The sequence below is a fragment of the Urocitellus parryii genome, chromosome 1 (assembly GCF_045843805.1).
Source record: "Urocitellus parryii isolate mUroPar1 chromosome 1, mUroPar1.hap1, whole genome shotgun sequence".
Lineage (NCBI taxonomy): Eukaryota > Metazoa > Chordata > Mammalia > Rodentia > Sciuridae > Urocitellus > Urocitellus parryii.
The window spans coordinates 168,864,375-168,870,927 of NC_135531.1; the positions used below are offsets into that span (position 1 = coordinate 168,864,375).

The 6,553-nt window shown below is 38.6% G+C and overlaps 1 pseudogene; it reads left to right on the top strand.

The window, feature by feature from the left end:
* Nucleotides 1-219: 219 nt before the first annotated feature.
* LOC144254673 (protein tyrosine phosphatase type IVA 1 pseudogene) lies at nucleotides 220-812 on the top strand (annotated as a pseudogene).
* Nucleotides 813-6,553: the final 5,741 nt, after the last annotated feature.

Consider the following 6,553-nt stretch of genomic DNA (forward strand, 5'->3'; position numbering starts at 1 on the left):
GTGCACTTCCTTTCTATTGCCTCAGTATTACTGGATTGAAGAATTGCTGCTTCTTGTTAGGAGGTTCATTTCATTTCCCATTACTCCCAACTTCATACTCAAAGCACTGAGAATATCAAGTGGAGTATATTGAAGTAGACTTCAGTTACTTTGCATCATTTCTGAATTCAATTTTTTAAATTCTTTCATAACCCTATTGAGTGTTTTTTAATTAAATTAACATGGCTCGAATGAACCGCCCAGCTCCTGTGGAAGTCACATACAAGAACATGAGATTTCTTATTACACACAATCCAACCAATGAAACCTTAAACAAATTTATAGAGGAACTTAAGAAGTATGGTGTTACCACAATAGTAAGAGTATGTGAAGCAACCTATGACACTACTCTTGTGGAGAAAGAAGGCATCCATGTTCTTGATTAGCCTTTTGATGATGGTGCGCCACCGTCCAACCAAATTGTTGATGACTGGTTAAGTCTTGTAAAAATTAAGTTTTGTGAAGAACCTGGTTGTTGTATTGCTGTTCATTGTGTTGCAGGCCTTGGGAGAGCTCCAGTGCTTGTTGCTCTGGCATTGATTGAAGGCGGAATGAAATATGAAGATGCAGTACAATTCATAAGACAAAAGCGGCATGGAGCCTTTAACAGCAAGCAACTTTTGTATTTGGAGAAGTATCGTCCTAAAATGCGGCTGGCGCTTCAAAGACTCCAATGGTCATAGAAACAACTGTTGCATTCAATAGAACTCGGGCGCCTGATGCTATTGCCTTGGAAGTGGAACTTAAGACGGGACCTAATTTGTCGTACATATTAGCCAATAAGTCTGATGAATAAGTCTGATGAAGCTTCCATAGGAGTATTGGAAAGCAGTTTTACCAGGCCACAAGCTTGACAGAATTTCAACCTCTATGTTTGGGTTATGATCAACCTGTTTGGACACTTAGCAAAAGATTCTTGCTGTTCACAATTTAAAATGTGCTTATCATTTGTACCAGTTGACCTTTCCTGAAATCATGCGGTATTGAGTTAATGCCTTTAAATCTATTTCCATGCCAGAATCTTACATAAGAAATTTAGAAAGATTAGGTGCCAAAATACCCAGCACAATACTTGTATATTTTTAGTATCATACAAAACCAAAATTCCAGGAACTAAGAACACTCTAGACCTTATGTGATTTATTCCTTCAGTCATTTCAAACATTGTAGGCCCTATAAGATTATTTGCCTGCTCTTTTTATGTTTACATCTCCCACATTCATACCAGTATACATCAGGTTTGCTTTTACCTATTGGGGTTTTTTGTTTTTGTTTGTTTGTTTTTTTCCTTTTACCAAGTCTTACAGCAATTATTTTTATTTAATATCTTTCTATAAGTCTTATTTTTTTGCTGTTATGGGAAACCTCCATTTTGAAAACCTAAGTTTTTACAGAAGCACATGTCTTTAAGTCTCCAGACAAAAAAAAAAAAAAAAAAGCCTTACAGTTAATTTAATGTTTGCACTCTGAGGTGCAACTTAACAGGGAGGGCGTGAAAAAAAGAATGGGAGGGGGCTATTAAATATTTTTAGTAAAATGTTGCCTTTGTCTCGTGTAGAACCTGTAGAATATATGCTCTTTAATTTAGTAAATAGTTTTTAAAAGGTAGAGATGCTCTGTTATTGTAGGTAAAACAATTCTTAATCATAAAGTTTCTGAAATTCTTGTAATTTTTTTTTCATAATTATCAGAAGTTGTTTACCAACTTTTTGTTTGAAGTGTGATTTTTTTTTCTTTTATTCCCAACCTCTTGCAAAAAAAGAAAAAAAGTGGGTTTCTGCTGATGAATTGAGCAGACATCTAATATTTTATATGCCTTTTGAGCTGTGTAACTTAATATTTGGATACTTCATAATTTTGTTTTATTATGTAATTGATAAAATGGTGATGTGTATTAATGTTAGTTCAACCATATATTTATACTGTCTGGGAATGTGTGGTTATAGTTCTGTGGGAGAAATAATTTGTCAGTGTTCACCAGCTTGTAAAAACTTAGTGCGAGAGCTTAAACATCTAAATAAATAATGAAATGCAAAAAAAAAATTATTATTATTATTGTTATTGTTATTATTACTATTATTATTATTATTATTATTATATAATGATGTTTACTCTGAAAAAAATATCACTACATACAACAGTAAGCTGCTGTTTATTTCTGAATTCCCTTAAGAAAATAGAAGATTGTGTACTCCTGCTTAGTCACTATCACATTCCTTACACAACAGGGTGAGCCCTGTATCTCTACATACTGCCCTTGATAAAGTTGCAATGTTTAACAAACTACTGAAATCTCAATCAAAAATGGTTACACAGGTCTCACTGGTAGTGGTGAATTCTACAGAGGTTATTATCCCTCTCTTATTAGAGACTCAAGTTAATACTCCACATCCTCACATCTTTAAAGCTTTGCTAAAATAATTCCAATATACTTTCACAAAGAATAAAGGAGATGCTAGGTAATCTGGTCTCCACCTCACTGCCTGTCCACATCTCCTAGATTTCTCACTGGTCTTCACACCACTCCTGATTTACATAAATCCTGTCACCCTCATTAGTCTGGACATGGGGGTTCAGTGCCAAATTAATGAATATTAGATTGCTAAAATTATCTTTGTCACTATATAATAGGAATTAGGCCATGAAATGAAGAAAACTATTAGCAAGTTTTCATGAATATATGCATCAAATTACAGATGAAATCAACTGTGGTTTTGCTTCAATTCATCACATTAGTCCCAATTTATGATAATGATAAATAGATGCTTTTAAAGAGGTGGACAAGACATGAAAGAAAACAAAAAAAATATATCAGGACAGTTATTTTCAGATTTATGATAAACTTAAATGACTAAAAATAAATTTACCAACTAGAAATATACAAAAATATACTGAAGAAAGTCTATTACAAAATACAGCATCTACATTTCAGTTCAACTGTAAAATCTGGAATGAACTGTAAAAGTAACTAATTTATTTGAAACTAGGTATGAGCATTTCCATTATGTGTTTCATTGTGATCTTCAAGTATAGCAAAAAGAAGACATTAAAATTGTTATTCAGTAATGGGATGTAGCTCATTGGTAGAACATGTGTTTAGCATGTGCAAACTTTGGGTTGAATTAATAGCACCAAAATTACATATTGTTTCAGCATTATTGAGACCATATTACTAATGCCAGCATATAAACCTACAAAAAAATCTTAACTCAATCTCTTAAATCTTTTTTTTTTTTAATTATTTTTTTTTTATTGGACGTTCATAACATTACATAGTTCTTAATACATCATATTACACGGTTGATTCACGTGGATTATGAACTCCCGCTCTTACCCCGTATACAAATTGCTGTATCACATCAGTTTCCCTTCCATCTTAAATCTTTATAAGAAACAATTTCTTAAGTTTAAGGGTCAGGCCCAAGTTTTAAAAATTTCCTCCTTTTTAAATATTAAAATACATTTTAACTAAGTCTTTTGTGTTTAGTTGACACATGAGTACCTATAGTTATTTTAAAATATGTACACAGTGTGTAAGAATCAGAGCAGGGAAATTGGAATACTCAGCACTTCAAACACAGATTGGTTGTGCTGCAAATGAGGTCTAAGTTATTTTGGCTGGACAACAGGTTGTAGTTCTGTGTTGATACAGAAACACATTCATAATATCTACATTTTTATACTCATCAAGATTCAACATTTACCATAAGCAGATATCACTTTGAGTATTCCTTTGAAGTCTCTTTATAAAGATATCTTGCTTGATACTTACTTCTTCTTCTTTCTCCTTTCCACATTGATCCAGTTGTTCTTTTAAATGATTAGTTTCATTGATTAATTCCAAATATTTGTTTTCCAGCATGAGACGATATCTGTCATTCCGAGCTTGAAGTTTTTTTATAACATCATAAAATTGGGTTTGGACATTGATAATTCCATCTATTTTATTTTCACCTTTGTTCTGATAGTCATGCAATTGGTCTTCATGCAATGTAGTTTCTCTTTGTAGTTTAGATACCTTCTCTTTAGAAGCTTCCTGCTTTCTGAGATGTTCATTCCTTTTTCTTTCTTCATTTTGATACTTGTGTTCCATCTCCTTCAGTTGGTACTGTCTTTGTTTTAGGTGTCTGTTTACTTGATCGGTAGCCAAAGTCATTACACTTGTCTGATGCAGCTCGTTTTCTATGTCACTTGTTTTTACTTCAGACTTTGGAACCTGTTGGGAAGGAATCTCACTACTACCGTTTAGGTTAGATACATCAATATTCTTTTTTTTCCTGTGAACTATCTGTTTCTGGTCTTTATGTGCTTTTTTTTTCACTCTCAGGTGTGAAATTTTGCGATGTATTCTCAACTTTCCAAATGCCCATCTGTTCATTGTCCTGAAATATTTCCATAAGTGTTTCCTCATTCAATTTTTGTGTCCATGGAAGGCTGGTATTCTTTTCTCTTAAAATTTCAGTATTCTCAAAGCACTTCTTTTCCTGGTTCTGATATTTTACTGTGTCCATTCCCAGTCTCTTCATAGAGACCTCATACTTCTTCTTGTGATATGTATGCAATAGCTTGTTCTCTGTCCCATCACTAGGAGAAACCTAAATAAAACCAAGGATACATTTAGCTAGCACTCAATAAAATGATGTTTCATAATTTTCACTGAAATTAAAGTAAAACCTGTTTATTTATATGGTGAAAGGGTTTCAATAAATAGATACCCACAGAAGAAAAATTAGATGTAAACTTCTGAGCTTATAAAAATATAAATTCCCAAGAGTTCAAAAGTTAATTTAAGAAGATGGATCTATGAGAGTAAAAGAAAATTATAACTTAAAGAATGTAAGAACTGCCAGGTTCAGGGGCTCATGCTTGTAATACCAGTATCTCAGGATACTGAGGCAGGAGGATCACAGGTTCAAAGCCAGTCTTCAGCAATTCAGTGAGATCCTGACTCATTCATAAATAAATAAATAGATAAATAAATGGCTGGGATGCATCTCAGTGGTTGAGCACCCTGGTTCAATTCCTGGTTATAAAAAAAAAAAAAAGGAAAAAGTGATAGAGTGCCAGGGATCCCAACTGCAGCAGGACCAGGGAGATCCAGGCCAACTGATTCATGCGGCCTGCCCTGCGGCTACAGAAGGCGTGGCGCCTCAGTGAAGCCATTAATTAGCAAGCAGGGAGGTTAGGGACTGCCATTAGGTGGAACCCCGCCAGCCAAGACCACACGGACCCTTGGGCCGAGCAAGGGATCTCAGAAGGGGAAGGAAGCGTTACAGTCCCATCCCCCACAGCGGACACTCCACCGAGGCAGTCAGCGGCCACCATCCTGTAAAGCTGAAGGATACACAGCCACTCTCCTTCAGAGTTCAACATCAAAACAGGTTGGTGTCATTCAGCTCACCCCCCAGACAGCGGGAATTCGCATAAAATCTCTCCTAGGCTTGCCGGGAGAGGGAGTATCAAGCTGAGCCTCCATAAAGACTAGGGGGAAACTAGAGACACCTGACCTCCAACCCCTCCTCCCAGTAGCAGCCAAAAGGAAACCTGGCTAGCCAGCGCTGGGGGAGGGGCAAGCAGAAAAAATCAAAGTGATAGAGTGCCAGGGATCCCAACTGCAGCAGGACCAGGGAGATCCAGGCCAACTGATTCGAGCGGCCTGCCCTGCAGCTACAGAAGGTGTGGCGCCTCAGTGAAGCCATTAATTAGCAAGCAGGGAGGTTAGGGACTGCCATTAGGTGGAATCCCGCCAGCCAAGCCCACACGGACCCTTGGGCCGAGCACGGGATCTCAGAAGGGGAAGGAAGTGGTACAGTCCCATCCCCCACAGCGGACACTCCACCGAGGCAGTCAGCGGCCACCCTCCAGTAAAGCTGAAGGATACACCGCCTCTCTCCTTCAGAGTGCAACATCAAAACAGGTTGGTGTCATTCAGCTCACCCCCCAGACAGCGGGAATTCGCATAAAATCTCTCCTAGGCTTGCCAGGAGAGGGAGTATCAAGCTGAGCCTCCATAAAGACTAGGGGGAAACTAGAGACACCTGACCTCCAACCCCTCCTCCCAGTAACAGCCAAAATGAAACCTGGCTAGCCAGCGCTGGGGGAGGGGCAAGCAGAAAAAATCAAAGTGATAGAGTGCCAGGGATCCCAACAGCCTGCAGCAGGACCCGGGCGATCCAGGCCAACTGATTCGCGCGGCCTGCCCTGCGGCTACAGAAGGCGTGGCGCCTCAGTGAAGCCATTAATTAGCAAGCAGGGAGGTTAGGGACTGCCATTAGGTGGAACCCCGCCAGCCAAGCCCACACGGACCCTTGGGCCGAGCACAGGATCTCAGAAGGGGAAGGAAGCGGTACAGTCCCATCCCCCACAGCGGACACTCCACCGAGGCAGTCAGTGGCCACCATCCGGGAAAGCTGAAGGATACACCACCACTCTCCAACAGCTTGCAACATCAAAACAGCCAGCAGCAGGACCCCGGAGATCCAGGCCAACTGATTCGCGTGGCCTGCCCCGCAGC